The sequence below is a fragment of the Aethalodelphis obliquidens genome, unplaced genomic scaffold, assembly GCF_003676395.1.
Source record: "Aethalodelphis obliquidens isolate GAN/ISIS:26980383/991018 unplaced genomic scaffold, ASM367639v1 scaffold57, whole genome shotgun sequence".
In the NCBI taxonomy this organism is placed as follows: Eukaryota; Metazoa; Chordata; class Mammalia; order Artiodactyla; family Delphinidae; genus Aethalodelphis; species Aethalodelphis obliquidens.
In genome coordinates this window covers 12,816,147-12,834,038 of record NW_020838001.1, presented here as the reverse complement: position 1 = coordinate 12,834,038, position 17,892 = coordinate 12,816,147, and the positions used below count along the sequence as shown (strand labels likewise).

The following is a 17,892-nucleotide window of genomic DNA, read 5'->3' as shown; positions in this document are numbered from 1 at the left end:
GTCACTGCCCCCCCCCCATTTTTGCAGAGGGAATTGCAGAGGGATGTCTAGGCTCTTCTAGATGCTCTGTTCCAATAGAAAGGTACACCACGGGCCCTCATGCCTGCCCCGTCTGCCATCTGAACACCTCCAAGTCTTCTGCGGCTGGCGAAGTCTTTGCTCTGATTACCATTCATCACAAGTTGATGATGGATCCAATACCTGGGGCCTGTGTGCCCGGAGCTAACAGAGCCCATCTGTACGGACTGCTTGGCGCCAGGACACAGGCCTGAGCAGCGGGGCGATGGGGCTGGCAGCCTCGTATGTTTTCCCTCCTGTCTCACATTTCTCCATCCAGGAGCAGCAGACAGAGCGGTATGCGCACCTCCAGAGAACTCGGAAATCTGGCAGCCTCTGAGGCCTGACCCCTCACTGGGCACATGGAAACGAGCCCTGAGAAGAAGCCTGGAGAAGAAGGTGGGCATTTATCAGGATCCCATTCACCTCTTCCTAAGGACATGAGATGACTTGTTTAGCCACTGCTGAGAGACCTGCTCATTCCACTGGGAGAAGCTTCCAGGAGCTTTGCCTTAGCCAGCTGTCCACGACTCCGGATCAATGCCCGGTTGCTCACATTCCCTCTTCCTGCCACCTTCCAAGGCATCAGCAAAGCCATGGCTCTATCTCTCCATTGTAGACCCTGCATTGTCCACTTCTCTCCACCTCCATCAAGTCCACTCTGATCCAAACCACCACCATCTTTAACCTGGACCACCTCAAACTTGTCTCTTCCATCTTGCACTCGGCAATCCATCCTCCACAGAATGGTCAGAAGGATCATTTGAAATGATATATCAGACCAAGTCACTTGCCTGTTAATATTTTCCAGGGGCGGGTAGTTGCATCCAGAATAAAATCCCACCTCCTTCCCTGGCTTCAACTCTCTGTTTTCCTGGCCCCTCTGTAACACGCTTGCAACACTCCAGCTGGACCGGGGTGCTTTCTGTTCCTTGAACACCAAGCTCACTCCTACCTCAGGACCTTTGCATATGCAACCCTCATTGCCCAGATAGATCCCTTCCTAGATCCTTAAAGGAACCACCTCATTGTCATTTTCCTTTGTAAGCACCCTCTCTACGTTAATTTCTTCCCTGGAGGCTAGAATTTCATAAACATCTGTTCCAACATCAAAGCTCCTCTCCGGCTGCCACCTTATCATGTTCTTGCCCCAGGGCCCTTCCTGCTCTGGGCTTGATGGTTCCTAATGGTCTGGCCTGGTGGAGACAACACAGGAGCAGAGGTCAGAGAATACTGGCTTGAGCCCCGACTCTACTACTTGGTTGCTTTGTGCTCATGCCTCATTTTCCTAATCTATAAATCTATAGAATATTGATTTTCCTTCTCAGGGTTCCTGGGAGGACACGGGAGCTAAGAGAGGTGAAGTGTTTTATAAACTGGGATGTTCTTCTCAGATATTCATTAACACTCAACACATACTTATTGAACACCTACTGCAAGTCAGACAGGCCTAGACTTAGATTCCAAGGAACAGTTTCTGCCCTTGAGCACAGGGGGAAGGGGACAGTGGTCCGGCCCCCAGAGGCAGCCAGAGACAGCGTGCATTCCAATCCTGTATCTGTCACTCAACAGTATTATGACTTTGGAAAAATGCCTTCGTTTCTCCCATGTCGGTTTCATACTCTAGAAATCGGTTTAATTGCACTTTCCAGAGTGGTTGTGAGGATTATGCAAGTTAATCTAAATAAAGCTCTTTAAAAATGCCTGACATAGTAGGGATTAAATAGTCATTAGTTATCAGAAGGGGAGGCCAATTGGTAAGCCCAATTCTCCACTTTATTTCCTGTCTACTCACTGCAGTTCAAATGCTACCCATCGCTCTAGGCTCTGATCAACCCCCCAACTCATTAGTCAGACACCTCCTGCCTACAAGCCACCTCTTCCCGGCTCTACAGGCCGGCTCTTCGTAAATATTTGAGTTGTCTCTCCCAGCTTCACCGTGTCTTCCGAGTCACAGAAGATTCTCAAGAAATGTTATCAGAAAAAAGGACTTTATAGTGAAATGGTAGCTTTCTTCACGGAGGTTCCATGTAGCCTGAGTACAACTGCTCCGTGGCAGAGTTAAAAAGTAAGGTTGGGTGAGTGTTCTCAAAATGTTTTCTCATGTTTCGGAACAAAGCTGAAGGAGGGATGGAAATCTCCCAGCCGCAGCCCTGGTGGCTCCAGCTCTGGGAAAATGCACACAAAGCTCCTGAAATCTACCAGCTACTGAAATGCACACAGAGATCTTGAAATTCACCAGCTCTTGAAATGCACACAAAGAAGGGAAAAGGCAGGATAATGTGATGAGGAGAAGAGGGAAGAGGGGATGGAGGAAGCACAGGAAGGGGAAAGGTGGAAGTACAGGGAGTCGGGGGAGGGGATAAGGGACGGGCTGACTGATGCCTTGCCTCTGCTGGGGTCTTAGATATTACTTTATTTCATTCTCACAACAAGCCCTCGGAAGCAAGAAAAATGTTATAAATAAAGATCGGCAACTCCACGGAGAAAAGAGCTTATGTTTTATGTTGTTCAGTTTGTTTGCTTTGTCTTGGTCATTGTTGTACCTATAGTGCATAGAACAATACCTGGCATATAGTACATGCTCAAGAAATATTTGCTGAATGGATGACTAAAGATCGAATGAAATGAACAAAGAAGGCTCTAAAACTTGAATAGACATGTCTCCAAAGGAGATGTACAGATGGCCAACAAGCGCATGAAAAGATGCTCTGTATCACTAATTGTTAGGGAAATGCAAATCGAAACCACAGTGAGATACCACTTCACATTCATTAGGATGGTGGCTATAAAAACAAACAAACAGAAAAAAGTGTTGGTAAGGATGTGGAGAAATTTGGTGGGAAAGTAAAATTGTCAAGCTGCTGTGGAAAACAGTATGTCAGGCTCTCAACAAATTACAGATAGAATTACCATAAGATACAACAATTCCGTTTCTGAGTATACATCCCCAAAGATTTGGAAGCAGGAACAAGAACAGACATTCATACGCCCATGCCCATAGCAGCATTATTCACAATTGCCAAAAGGTGGAAGCTACCCAGGTGAGCATCAACAGATGAAAGAATAAACAAAATGTAGTTTATACATGCAGTGGAAAATTATTCAGCCTTAAAAAGGTAGGAAATTCTGACACACGCTACAACACGATGAACCTTGAAGATATTATGTTAAGTGAAATAAGCCAGACACAAAAAGACAAATATGATTCCACTTACATGAGGTACCTAGAGGAGTCAAGCTCATAGAGACAGAAATTAGAAAGGTGGTTGCTAGGGGCTCTGAAGAGGGAGAATGGGGAGTTAGTGTTAATGGGAACAGAGCTTCCATCTTGTAAGACGAAAAAATTTCTGTAGATGGTTGGTGGTGATAGTGGCACAACAATGTGGATGTACTTAATGCCACTGAACTGTACCCTTAATGTTTAAAATAGTAACTGTTGTTATATGTATAATTAAACAATTACAATTTAAAATGTATTAGCTTTAAAAAGAGAGAGAGAAAGAGATAGGGCTTTAAGAAAGGCAATGCCCTACTGCACATCACAATACTAGTCTTTGGCAGCTGTGGAATTGTTTCGGGGGTTGGCTGAAGGGGTCTCAGCCTCAGACTGACAACGGGGAGGAAAGGGAGAGAGAAGCCGGAGAAAGCCAGAAGAAGCAGACCGGGGGCTGAGGCTGGGCCACCGTTGGGGTGATGGACTGTTGAAACGGCAGACCCAGCAAGGTGGAACCCAGGGTCAGTAGGGGACGCCCACAGAGATGGGAACTGTGGCCGCTCCCTATGCCCTAGTCCCCTGTGGGCTTCTCTATGGATCCAGAAGCAGAGCCATAAGCAGAAAGCTTTCAGTTTCAAGTGACAGGAACCTAACTGGTGCAAGTCAAGAGAGAATCCATTGGATCATGGGAGGAGTACACCAAGGGACAACGTGGGCTTCAGGCACGGCTGAAATCAGGAGCCCGCCTTTCACATTCCACCTCTCTGCTTCTCTTCCATCTCTTTGGCTCATTTGTAGGCCGACTTTTCCCTCATGATGGCAGAGGTGACCACCAGAAGCTGCAGGCTACATCTCACAAGTCAGCATCTACAGGCTGATCCCTCTGCAACCTGGCATCGCCCTGAGAAGCTGACCTCGGGCGCCCTGTGGTAAGTCCTCCGAAGAAATTAAACAGGCAGTCGGGACGGAGGGGCTTTCAAGTTGAGTCCTCAGAGGGGGTGACGTTGGAGCTGAAACTACGTGCTGGGAAGGAGCTGCATGGAAAGGTCAGAAGGAAAGTCTTTCCGGGTGACAGGATAGCAGAGGCAAGATCCCAGAGGCAAGGGAGAGCTTGGCTGACTTAATACGGAAAAGCTCACAATCATCAGGGTGAACGTAGTGTGTTTACTGTGTGTGAGGCTCCCTTCTAAGTGCGCATGAGTATCCCTCACCCCGGAGTTAGGTATGGTGACAGCAGAACCTGTTTTAAGGCATCAGACAGAGACACGGGATGCTAAATACACCTGCCCAGGGTCTCTACCGCTGGTAAACAATGGAGTCGGACTTTGAACTCTTTTCTCTTTCCCTCCCCTCCTCCACTCCCAAAGTGGAGGTATAGCACTTTGGCAGGTTTACTGCCAAACCTTAAATCTTGCCCTGGGTTGAGAGTGTGGTCAGAGCTAATGAGGGCAGGACCTTCCTATGGCTCGGCCTCACCCCTAATCCCTAGGCTGCCTCCCCGGTGTAATAAAACATCATTCAGTGAAGACTGAGTGCTTCTCATCCTATCCAGAACACCCTTGCTTCAACGAGGGCAAGGGACACAGAATGACTTTCCCCTTTTTTCTTATTTCTCTTATGGAAGCAACCTTCTTAAAGATCTAGTCTAGCAGAACTTCAAGAACGGTCGTTCCATGATCGGCAGTCACCGTGTGCCCAAGGTGGGTCAGCCTCTATGCCAAGACCTTGGGATCGAACGGTGAGCAAACCACAGGCCTCAGCTCCCTTAGAGATCTCGTTGCCTATCCGTGCCAAGCCTCTGTGGTAACTATTTCCTTGAAAAAACAATATCTGAGCAGAGAATAGAGGAAGGCTGGCTCAGGAGAACATCCCCACGGTAAAGGGTTCAAAGAAAACCAATATACCATGAGTATAGCCCTTAGAGCCCATCCCACCCATCCCTTCACCCTCGCTTCCCTCCCTGAAATCAGCCACCCGCATCATTTGCTAACTTCCGACAGTGTCGCTTTTGCCTGGGTAGGATTATGATACTCTCAAACGTTGACCACGTCTTTGGTCCCATGTGTGTGCCCCTGTTGTAAAACCATTCTTGTTTTCAAGTCCTGCTGATGCTCCCTCCTGAATCTTTCCCAGGTCCAGCCCCTTTTCTGCATCTTGGCCACCACTGCCCGCATTCAGGTCCCTATCATTTCTTGCCGTTGTTTCTGTTACCGAAGCAGGTTGAGTTCGCCCGAGGCACAGCAAGCCACAATGCTGAGCTGCTGAGGTCTGCAGCAGAGAGTGTTTCTTTGCAAGGCAGCCCAGCGAATAGATGGGGAAACGCATCCTAAACTCACCTCCCTGAAGGCGAGGGGCTGGGGTATTTATGGGATAACGAATAAAGCAGCAGGGCGGTCCGAGGCGTGGGGAGTGTGGGTTTCTTGGGGAAACGTGATTGGAAAAAAGTGTGGTCATTGTCATTCTGTGCAGGTGTAACCAAGCTACAGGCCTCTGCACATTCAAAAGGTCACCAAGCGGACACTGGCGCATGCCCAGTTGGGGGGTCAGTGGTTCCACCCAGTCTTAACCAGCTCAGCTCAAAAACTAGACACAGCTGACTCCAAGTTCCTAGAAAACAGCTGATTCAGGCTTCTAAGGCCACTTGTCGCTTGAAGGACATACAAGTCTTTTGCAGATAACCTTGATTAGCGAAGGTGGGTAAAGTGGATTTGACTAATTTCCCACGGTTTCACCTCCTGGTCTCCCTGTCTTCAGTCTTAACCTCCTAAAATCCCAACTCCAGGCTCCCAGTGGAGAAATCAGACTACAGTGCAAATTGGACTATGGAAGGGGCTTTGGGGAAGGTTTGAGGCTGCCCAGCACCCTCTGAATGCTCACCCTGTGTTGGGGAGTTTCCCATAGTGCAGTTGCCACGTCCCCGGATGGCAGTCATGACATTCTCCCAGCCTCCTCTGCTGCGAGGGGCAGCCAGGTGACTCTGGCTTCTCCAATCAGATGCTCTCATTTGAGACTATGCTTTCGAAGGGAATATGCAGGGACAAACAGAATTGAGTTTTGTTAAGCAAAGCCGTGGAGGCATCTGGTCCTTCTGGAGGGAGTGGGGTACGCCTGCTGGTGCCCAGTGCCCTGTGGTCAGGTGCAGCTTCTGGCTGTGTCTCCTGATTTCTGGACCTTCGGAGGATTCTCCATGTTGCCTGCCCTCCTTTAACGAATTTGAGTTTTGCTTAAACCAGTCAGAGTGGTGTTTGCTGTTTGCAGTTAAGAAGCCTGATGGATACAAACCACATCACTTTCCTACCTAAATAGTTTTCACTGGTTTCCCTGCCCACCGGGCCCTGCTCGCTCCTCCAGCCTCATGCTTGGTGACCCCATCTCACACTTTGTACTCTAACTACCAAGTATGGACCCCTTGCTTCCCTCTCCTTACACTACTCTGTTCAGGGAATTTTTATCTTCCTATAGGCTGGGATGTGCCCACTTTACAGAAGAGAAAGCTGAGTCTCAGCAACGTGGTCACATATTGACCCCAGAGTCAGAACCAGAACTCGGATCTCCATGTTCCGCCTGAGATCCCGTCTCCTTTTAGCTGGAGTTCAAGGCCTTCCTAAAGCCCCTTTCCCCCTTGTGCCCCTACACCCGCAGCCCAACCCCTTACCACCCCACGCACTCTGGCTTATTCTCTACCCAGGCCCAGGCAGCTTCCTCACCCGGGACCATCTCCCCGTCCCATTGGCCTGGTGGTGAGGGCACAGGCTCTGAAGCCACACTTCTGGATTCAAGTCTTGGCTCTGCCTCTTCCCAGCCTCGTGAGATTAGGCAGGTCACCAAACCTCTCTGTGCCCCAGTTGTCTCATCTATAAAATCGGGTCATGACGGTAAGCCTCTTAAGCGTGTTGGGTGGAAACTCAGATGAGTCGCTTAGTGAGCGCACAGCGACTGTTAGCTGCTATCATTCTTATCATCATTGTCATTGTCATCTGGCAATGTCCGTGTCTGCCCACCTCTCTTTTTTTTTTTTTTTTTTTTTGCGGTACGCGGGCCTCTCATTGCCGTGGCCTCCCCCGTTGCAGAGCACAGGCTCCGGACGCACAGGCTCAGCGGCCATGGCTCATGGGCCCAGCCGCTCTGCGGCATGTGGGATCTTCCCGGACCAGGGCACGAACCCGTGTCCCCTGCATCGGCAGGCGGACTCTCAACCACTGCGCCACCAGGGAAGCCCTGAGCACCTCTCTTGACTTCTCTTCCCTTTGGGTGGCCCCTCCCCAGTGAGGAGGATTCACTGCTTCCTGCTCAGGGCATAGGCAGCAGCGGGGGTGGTGAAGAGGCTGCAGCATGGAACCAGAAGCCTTGGGTTCATACCTTGGCTCTAGCCACCTATTATTTGCTGTGTGATCTTGGGCAAGTGACTTAACCTCTCTGTGTGTGCCTCAGTTTCCTGGGAGAAATGGTGATGATAACGGGAGCCAATTCATGGAGTAGTGGTGGAGACCAAATGTGTCAGTACTTAAAGCGGCGTCTGGCACACGGGGAGCAACTCCATAATGTTGGCGCTTATTAGTTGTTTATGTCTGTCTTGCTCTCTAAACCTGAAGGGCACGAACCAGGCTTTATTTATCTCTGTGTTCTTGGCACCTCGTACAGTGCCTGGACCCGGTCGGTGCCACGTGAGTGCCCCATGCTTGCAGTCTGATCTCATATCAGCTAGTTTTTTCATTCTCCCTGCCCGGAGGACACTGTTCCAGCCTGAAAAGATAAAAGAGTACCTCCATCCAAGCTTGGTGCCTTTGGGAGCTGCTGGCCCCGGAAATCCAAGAAGACCCAGGGCCTGGGGAGCCCGTCAGCTGTGGGGACTGGCGCTCCTCGGCAGGGGACTTGCGGACCAGCCGCCCTCAGCAGGGGAGCATTTAGGGTCTCATTTGGAGGCATCTCGGGGAAGGCATCACGCAGGGGGCCACAACATATGCTGTCTCTCAGGCGATGCCAGATGGTGGGGATTTGGCCGGGCTCCCTCTAGATCTGTGCGCCCGCTGACCCATTCAGGGGCTCCAAGATGCAAAGGAGAAATGATAATGTGCTTTGAAATGACTGGAGCTGGGAGCCGCATGGAGCCTGGCAACGAAGGGGCACCCCCTTGCTGCTGGTACTTGACGCACTCACGCACCAGCGAAGCAGGATGGATTCCAGCCGGCTAATGACCACCCTGGTTAGCTGTCTGCTTCATTCCATCTGACCACTGTGTAGAGGATCTGGAATAGAGGGTGATTAAGAGATCACTGCCTGAGCACAAACCTCAGCTCCTCCACTTACCAGTTGTACGGACCTTGGGCAAAGAACTTAATGCTCTGTGCCTCAGTATCCCTGTCTGCAAAATGGGAATACTATCGCTGTCACAGCAGTAAAACATTCTGTTCACCTGTGTTGTCACTATGACAACGGCTAACTCACACAGCGCTCTCCACGTGCCGGGAGCTGTTCTTTACGTGGATTCTCTTGTTTAATCCTACGACCAAGAGGGAGGTGCTATTATTATCTCTATTTTTTAAATCAGCAAAGTAAGGAGAGTTCAAACAACTCACTCAGAGTCATAAAGCTAGAAGTTGGCAGAATCAGGATTCAAACTTAGCCAATCTGGTCCACAGTCCGTGTTCTTACCATTGAGCCGTGCTGCCTGACAATAAGACAGAGACCTCATCAAGGACAGTCTTGCCCTGCAGCACGCACTTATGATCCGCTCTGGAAGGTTAAAGAAAGCCATGTATGCAACGACTCAGAGCAACCGCACACCCTCAGCTTAGCTAACTGATGATGACCCATCTTTTTTCCCCTCAGATACAAGGCATTAGTTTGGATGATTTGGGCTGCAAGTAACAGTTAACCCTACTCCCAAGTGTTTTCAACATTGGTGACGTCAGTGGTTATTATTATTCACATAGGAGTTTAGGTTGCTGCAGCTTGGTTAATCCAGTGACTCAGGGATGTCATTAAGCAACCTGGGTCTTTCCCGTTTTGTGTTCTGTGATCTTTGGGATGCCAGCTTTGTCCATAGACCAGCTCCCCTCTTGACAACCAGGTGGCTGCCAACACTTCCAGGTAGTTCTGCATGTGAAAAATGTCTGAAAGAGAGGGGAATGATTGTCCATTCTTGGGTATTTTCTTAGGAGTCTGAGAACATTCTGTAGAGTCTTCCAGAAGACTTCCCATCACGTCTGATTGGCCAGTAGTGGGTCACATGCTCCTTCCTAGACCAGTCCCTGCAGGGGGCTGTGACCTCCCTGACTGGTCATCTGGAGTTGACTGGCTGGGGGTGAAGCAGCAGCCCTGGTCCCTGCACAGACCTGGTGCTTCTCTACTTCCCTTGACTCACTTCTGCCATTTGTCCTGCAGGAATGCCTGTCCTGTTCCTTGGTGTCATCATGACATTGTATTATTTAGGAACCATTTCAGTTGCAAGTAACAGGAAACCCAGCTAAGAGTGACTTAAATGAAGATGGGTTTGTTTTTCTTACATCACAGGAAGAAGCCCAGAGGCAGGCAGTACGGAGCCAGAGCTGTATCTCTCACTGATGTTCCAAGGACCGACTCTTTTTGCCTCCCCACTTTGCATCCTCCGCATAGTGGTTTTTATCCACAGGCTTATCAAACACCTTCTGGTTCTAAAGTGGCAGCTCCACTTCCAGGCGGGAATGAGAGAGAAGGAAGGAGGGGAGGTTGCTGTGTCGCAGAAGCAGCAGTGCATTCTCAGAAACACCATGTGGATATCCATGTATGTTCCATTGGCTGGAATGGGGTCATGTGGCTACCATTAGCTGCAAGGGAGTCTGGGAAAGTGAGCATCTTAGCTGGGCACAATGACATCTTGATCAAAGCTGGGGTCCTGATGGTGAGGAGGGAGAAGCGGATACTTAGGGGGCAACTAGCTGTGTCCGCCACACCCTTCTTTACAGCTCGGATCACACCACACTCCCATGTAAATCCTTCCACACTCACCCCAAGGGAATGGGCTCCCCTTCCCTTCTAAGAAACTAACATGAAAAAGGAAGCGGGAAGAAGAATCTGATGAAATACCCACCCGAGTCATCCCTCCAAACCCTTTCAGGTGGTGGTGATGGTACATCCTTGCTGGGTGGGGAAACTGAGGCTCAGAGGGTAGTAATGATTTGCCCAAGGTCACAGCTAGGTACAGGGCTTAGCAGGAATATGGACCTGGGCCTTTCTCATTGGCAAGTGCACGCTCTCTCCCATCCACCAGTTCCCATAGAACTCCAGTTAGCCTGGGTAAATTGTCACTGTCGGCTCACGGCCAGTTCTCCTGTCTGTTGCTTCATCTCTCCCAATGATACTGCACATTCCTTAAGGTCTGTGGGGTTCCTGTGTTCCCATACAAGGGGGAGAGTACCCCCCTCAACCCTGGCCTCCTGGCTGAAGATGGAGGGACTACCGCGGGCTGGAGGTGGCGTGTGAGCACGACTGTGAGCCTCTGACTCTAGAAACCCCAGCACGTCGCTTCTAACTGTGGGGAGAACGTTAAGTTTTCAAGTGGGCGCCTCGCTTGGACAGATGCGAACACAAACACGGAACATTTTTCTCCCTCCTCTCCCTCCCCTGAGTTCTGCTGGGGGCCGGTTCATGGGAAGTTGGTTAATTGGAACTGTCCCTGCTGCCCCAGTGAGAAATGGGACGTTGTACACCACGTCTCCTGGAGAAAGACTCCCATCTGTTCACTCCAGGAGGATAATTATGTGTATAAATTACCCGCCTTCTCATCCCTCCCCCGCCCAGCTGCACGAGGGGGCTGTGCTCTTGAAGATTCCCGAGTGACCTTTGAGATGCAGGAATATGACTGAATCAGCTCTTGGACCAGTCACGTGCCCTGAGCACGACTGCCGTATCCATTTTCTATTCTAGGTGTGGGAAATGGACATTTATTTTGAAACATTTTTTTGTAATGAATCTGTGACTGGGGAAGGGTGTTTCCACAATGATTATCGTTGAACTTGGTGTGACTTCCAGCAACAGAGAAAGTCCCCAACTGTCACTTACCTCTTACTAGAGGAAAGACCCCAGGCTGAGCAGCTTAGGAAAATGAGCAAGTGCTTCCCACGGCCGTAATGCAGTAAATCTCTCTCTGAATACCCCAGCTGTGAAATCGATTGCGTGGAACTTTCTCTACCTGGGAGAGCCCTGGTCTGGGAGCGAGGGTTTGTGGGTGGAGTCTGGTCACTGCACTGACCATTGATGGTACCTTGGGCAGCTCACTTCCTTTTCAGGGGCCTCAGTGCTCCCACCTGGGGAATGGGAGGAGGTTAGGTTTCAATTACCCCTGTGGTGAGCAGAATAATGGTCCCCTAAGATGTCCATGTCCTAGTTCTTGGAAACTAAACATGCTCGTTAAATGGCAAAGGGGAATTAGGTTGCAGATGGAATTAAGTTGCTTAGTCAGCTGACCTTAAAATAGGGAATGATCCTGGGTTACCTGGGTGGGACCAGTGTTAGCAGCAGCGTCCCTGCAAGTGGACAAGGGAGGCAGAAGAGAGAGAGAAGCAGCGTGAGAAGGACTTAGCCTTACATCGCCGACTTTGAAGATGGCGGGATGAGGCCATGAGCTAAGGAATGTGGGTGGCACAGGAGGTGGAAAAGGCCAGAAAACAGATTCTCCCTTAGAGCAGCCCTGCTGATACTTTCATTTCAGACCTTTGAGACCCATGTCAGACCCGTGACAATGAAAGTCAGTCCTTGTAGAGCGCACACCACGAGCCGGGCATGGTTTGACGAGCTTCACACGTGTCACCTCATTGCATCTTAGAGAAACCATGAAAGGTGGGGGTTATTATTGCCTCAGCCATTTGACAATTGAGGAAACTGAGGCCTAGGGAAAGCACAGAGCTTGCCCAGGGTCACAGAGCTGGGAAGGGTGGAGCCTGGGTTTCCACCCATTTGGACCATCAGCCTGTCCCCATTCTCTGTACAGACAATGGGCATTTCCTCAATTTTATGGAAAGTGCTGTGCAAACATGGTGCCGGTGAGGTGACCACAAGTCATGCTCAGTTTGCCTGGGACAGGCGCCATGTCCTGGAATAATTGCTAATGGTGCCTCCAGCCGTGCTCAACAAGGATCCAGTTTGGGGGATGAATCACATAGTCAGCCCATGGACCCTCCCTCCCAGTGGGGGCCGAAGCCTCAAGGAGGTGGATGAACAGAGTGGGACCAGCCGGGCTCAAGGAACACGTAAGAAAGGCCTGGAATTGGGTAACTTCCATCTGAGTCTTGGTTCTAAGACCATTTTATTCTGTGACCCTGGGAAATAAGAGCCCATGTGGTCAGCCCTCAGCCCAGGGCTGACTTTTCCTGTCTTCATCTTTGCTACTCTTTTCCCTCACGTACCATCTTCCCTGGGGATCCCCACACACTGTCAGGCACACGTCTGGCCCAGGGCCTTTGCTCTTATTTACAGAAATTACCCCCTTTCCTCCTCTGATTTTTTGCTCAAATGTCAGCTTCTCCGAGATGCCTTCCTGACCACTGTTTAAAATTGCAAACGACTCCCTCCCTGCCAGAAACGTATCTCCTTCCCTTCCTGTATCGTTCTTCAAAAATCCAAACACAGTCTGACTTATTATATATGTTACTTATTTATCCTGTTTATACTCTGTCTGCTCCAACAGTATTAGACCTCCAGAGGGTCAGGATTTTTGCCCCTTTGTTTTTAAACTACGATATCCCTGGTACCACCAACAGCATCTGTCATAGAGTGGGCACTCAATGAGTGAATGAATGAATTCAGGGAAGAAATGATATCTTGGCATAAGTTTGTGGAATTGAGAAATGAATGAATTTGAGAGAGATGAAAGAAAATTTCTCATCTGCTTTTCACATGCAGCCAACTTTTCCTTTGCGCTGTCTGCATTTATTGTCATATTTACACATTCCCTGATGTTATATAAACGTTCATTTATTTTCTACCAGGACTTCGTTGTTTTCTATTTACATTAACAGTGCGTCTAGAATTTATTTCAACGGACGTAATGACATATGGATCGAATTTAATATTTTTGTCTAGATCACTAGGTCCTTTCCAAATTGTCTGAATGTCATTTACTGAATAATCTACTTTCCGCCAAATAATGGAAATGCAAGCTTTATCACATTGTGAAATCTTATATCTTTTCCTGAACTTTCTATTGAGTTCTGTTCTCAATCAGCCCCACACTTCAGTTATTATGATTCTATGTGTGAGAATATCTGATAGAACTAACTCCATAATTTCTTTTTTATTCAAAAAATTTTTTTTATGACTTTCTTTTCCAAATTCACTTTAGACCATTTTCCTCATGATAACTGCATGGAACTTCACATTCTATAGCTTGAAAGGAAGGAAATAGCTATCTAGTCAATATTAACTTTTATCCAGTAATATGCTATGAAACTTAGCATTTGATTCTTCCCTTGCATAGCTCTATTCACATGGCTCCCACGGACTTGTTATAACAATAATACCTAAGTCCTGTATATCATTGCTGTTGAAAATTGGATTTGTTTCTGTTTGGGATTTAACTTGCTTATTCTTGATACATAGGATGATTAATTAGCACCTGGATTCTGTTCCATCGATCTTTTCCTTTATTCCTGTATCAACACCAAATTTGGTAAAGCAAGTTCCTCTTAAATTTCCTTCCTTTTCAACAAACTTTTAGGTTCTCCTTACTTGTTTCTCTCTTTATGGAAATGTCATAATTGACTTGCTTGGCTCCCTAACTATAGGCTGACTTTGTAGCTCATGGCATTTCTGGCACAATTATAAGCTCTGAAAGTTCTGGTTGGTTCTCTTGGGTTTTCCGAGTGGATGACCCACTGATTCTCTTTGTTCAAATTCCTCTACTTCTCCCAGTCTGTCCCAGTGTCTGGCCATTGATCACTTGCTGCCCTTTGACACTTTCCCTGTCACCATCTGCGCGTCACTTGCACCTCTCTTTCTGTTCAGCAAGTCACACTCTTGTGTCTCGGCTCCATGTCTTGATCAGAAGGTTCTGTGTTTCCGGCCAGAGTCCCTCACACTGCAGACACCAAGTCAAAAACTATTGGCTTGGGATTCCCTGGTGGCGCAGTGGTTGAGAGTCCGCCTGCCGATGCAGGGGACACGGGTTCGTGCCCCGGTCCGGGAAGGTCCCACATGCCGCGGAGCGGCTGGGTCCGTGAGCCATGGCTGCTGAGCCTGCGCGTCCGGAGCCTGTGCTCCGCAACGGGAGAGGCCACAACAGTGAGAGGCCCGCGTACCGCAAAAAAAACAAAAAACAAAAAACATTGGCTTAAATCTGATTCAAGAGCAAGAAGAGAAGTAAGACGTGTGTGAGCTGAGTTCTTCTTCTCATCTACTAGGAGTTCTGAGTCCCGATGTGTCCCTGGTGATTTTTCAAATAGTGGGATGGAGTTTGGTTAAGGAATCCATCCTTACGAACAGCGAGCTTCTTACAGGACTCCCAGTGCCCCGGGCATCGTTCTAAGGACTGGACACGTGTGAACTCGTGTCATCCCAAGAACAATCCTATGAAGTGGGGACCATTATGCATCCACTTTTCATGTGGAACTTCTAAACACACAGAGGTTTATGTCACTGGTCCAAGGTGACACAGTTAGAAAAACGACAGAGCCAGCATTTGAAGCCAGGGAGTGTCTGCCAGAGGTCGTGCTCTGAGACCATGGCACCCACCGCCTATGGGAGGGCCACCCACGTGGATTTTCCTGTTGGTCTCATCAGCTCATCATTGCTGACTTTGACCTTTTGGGTGCCAGGAAGTTTTCAGTTCAACCCAATAAGCCCTTCCAGTCTATTCTGGTCTCCATTTCATTCTGCTCTCTATGAAAATAGCCTGCATGACCTAGAAACAAAGGATTCCCCCTTTGTCCGGGGCCCCATCTCTGAGGCACCCGCTGAAGACACTGCGTCATTAGGACAGATGTTGACTCCGCCCCTTCAGGGCCCGGTCACCCTAGAGTGTAATGTAAATGGTTACATATACAGGGCTCTGGAGGTAAGAATGGCGGTGCTCTGCTGATGGGAAAGAGGATGCCCAGCAGAAGGGCCCGGGCTGCAGCCACAGCCCTCCATCTCCCAGCTGGTGGATAAGCAGGTTGCAAACCATCTCCTGGTGACATGATCGCAGGGCTGGCTGACCCTGCTGGCCACTCCAGTCCTCCCGAGATTCCCAGGTGGACGGATTTCTCTAATGGTTCTGACTTCTTGTTGTAGAAAACTGGAGACATTGAAGGGCTTGCTTGTTTCACAGCTTGAAGAACGGAGGACATCTGAGGTCTCACTCCAGCGGCACGAAGGTTTCGCTGAGCGTGGTGGTAGCCCATCCACATCTGAATCTTTGTCCTCGTTGGGATCAACACTGATGGAGGACAGCAGCCGTTCCATTGCCTGCACATCCCAGGCGGTGATGCACCTCGAAGAGCCTCTATCATAGCATCGTAGAGCAGGGCAGGGTCTTGGAGACCAAGTGCTCCAGTCCGTACTTCTGCAGACAAGCCAAAGGCCCAGGAGGTGAAGGGACTTGGTCAAGGTCACTCAGGAAACCCATGTCTGAGAAGGATAGGGAGGGACTCTTCTCAAAACTACCCATACAGCACTCTCTCCTTGGGAGAGCTTCTCCAGCCTGAAGGCTTTAAACATCTCCTACCTACTGACAGCTCCTGCATGTATGTTTCTGGCCTGAAACTCCCCTGAATTCTCAACTCCCAACTCATGCACTCAGCTGCCCAGGCATATCAGCCTCAGCCTGTCCAAAATGAAACTTCTTACGCCTCCCTCTAAACCCGCTTCTTCTCTGGTCTTCCGCATCTCAGAGAAAGGCAAGGCTGTCGAGTTGCTCAGGACCCGAACCCGGAAGTCATCTTTTATTCATTTTTTGTTTTCTAATTGAAGTAGAGTTGCTGTACAATATTATAGAAGTTACAGGTGTACAATACAGTGACTCACCATTTTTAAAAGTTATACTCCATTTATAGTTGTTGTATCAATAGATTATTTGCTATATTCCCTCTGTTGTATAATATATCCTTGTAGCTTATTTTATACATAATAATTTGTATGGAAGTCATCTTTATCTCCTTCCTTTCTCTCAGATGCCACGTCCAGTCCATCAGAATCCAAGCCGCCATCCTCTCTCACATGGGTTTTGCGTTGGCTTCTCACTGGTCTCCCACCTCCTGCCCTGCCCGTCTATGCTCATCTCTTCTCCTTATTGGAGTGCTTTGGGTGGTACATTTACATGCAGATCAGACCTTAACGATTCCTCTGCTCAAAGCCCTCCGTGGATGTCTCATCTCATTCGGAATGAGAAGGCGGGGAGAAAACAATGGACCAAGAGTTAGGAGAACTGGGTCTGGAGCCAGCGTTGTCCCCGACTCTGGAAAAATGGGCAGCTCTCTCCTGTTTCAAATGGTTAGATGTGGATATTTTAAGAGGTAAAGGGGTCAGCCATCCAGGGGTCCCCAAACTCTTCTGCACTCCCTCCCTGACTCCCTTCCTGGGGCCCGGGCCAGAGGGTCCTCTGCCCTTTACCCTCATGCCTCCTCCTCCTGGCTCAACAGGCCCCACCGTTCCCTGTAGGCTGTTCCACTGATGTACAGGTTCCCAGAAACTGTGGCCACAGCTGCATTTGAAGGTTGAAAAATGAAAAAAAAATTTTTTTTCGAAAAGGAAACAAATGCAGTGGGAAAATTCTCCATTGGGAATTGGTTGGTGACGGTATTGACAAGGGATGCAAATTTATTTTCCAGCAAGGCTTCGGAAATGCAGAAACCGAGCCAAGCTATGAGCTCACAACATCCTAAAAGTCATATCTGACTATCTGGAAAAGAATTAAAGTATATATTTACCAAGGAGCCCCCCCCCAAACAGACATGAGGCAGATCTTCAAACGCTTGCGGGATTCCTCACCCGTGGCATCATTTTTCAACCTCCAGCCAATCAGTGGCTCCCAGCGCCTCCTTCTCAAGTTCTAGCCTCTGTCCCAAGCCCCAGACTTTGGTATTTGCTCTCAACTTAAGCCCAGAAGATTCAACAAAATCACCATCTTCCTTACCCACCCCCAATACACTTCTCCTCCAGAGGTCCATGCTTCTACTCAGACCCCCGCATCAGTCAGTCACCCAGGTTCAGAGACATTCCAGTCATCTTTGGCTCCCCCTGGGCGTTGGTTAGGATGCTTTAGGCCACAAGTCACAGCAACTCCAATAAACAGCAGTTCACAAAAACAAGTGTTTTAGCAAAACACTTGGGAGGGCAGCTGAAGGTATCACATATTCCTCTTTTGCCAAAAACGAGGGAAAGGGGGCAATTCAAGGGAGCACTCTCCTTACACCTGTCCTTTTTTTTCTTTCTTTCCTTTTTTTTTTTTTTTTGGCTGCACTGTGCGGCTTCCGGGATCTTAGTTCCCTGACCAAGGATTGAACCCGGGCCCCAGCAGTGAAAGTGTCAAGCGCCGACTCCTAACCACTCGACTGCCAGGGAATTCCCACATCTGTCCTTTTTATAAGGAATGAAAACCTTTCCCAGGAGCCCCACCACACATCCCCTTTGGTCCCCTTGTCCTGAGTGAGGTCACAGGGCAGCCT

At 49.0% G+C, this 17,892-nt stretch overlaps 1 long non-coding RNA gene across 1 annotated transcript in view; it reads left to right on the top strand.

The window, feature by feature from the left end:
* The window catches only part of LOC113609630 (uncharacterized), a 43,507-nt gene extending 26,463 nt beyond the window's left edge, over window positions 1-17,044 (top strand). The window contains exons 2-3 of the long non-coding RNA XR_003428741.1: window positions 4,899-5,012; window positions 15,558-17,044. This is a non-coding gene — a long non-coding RNA (uncharacterized LOC113609630). The remainder of the gene's footprint in view (window positions 1-4,898; window positions 5,013-15,557) is intronic.
* The last annotated feature ends 848 nt before the right edge of the window (window positions 17,045-17,892 follow it).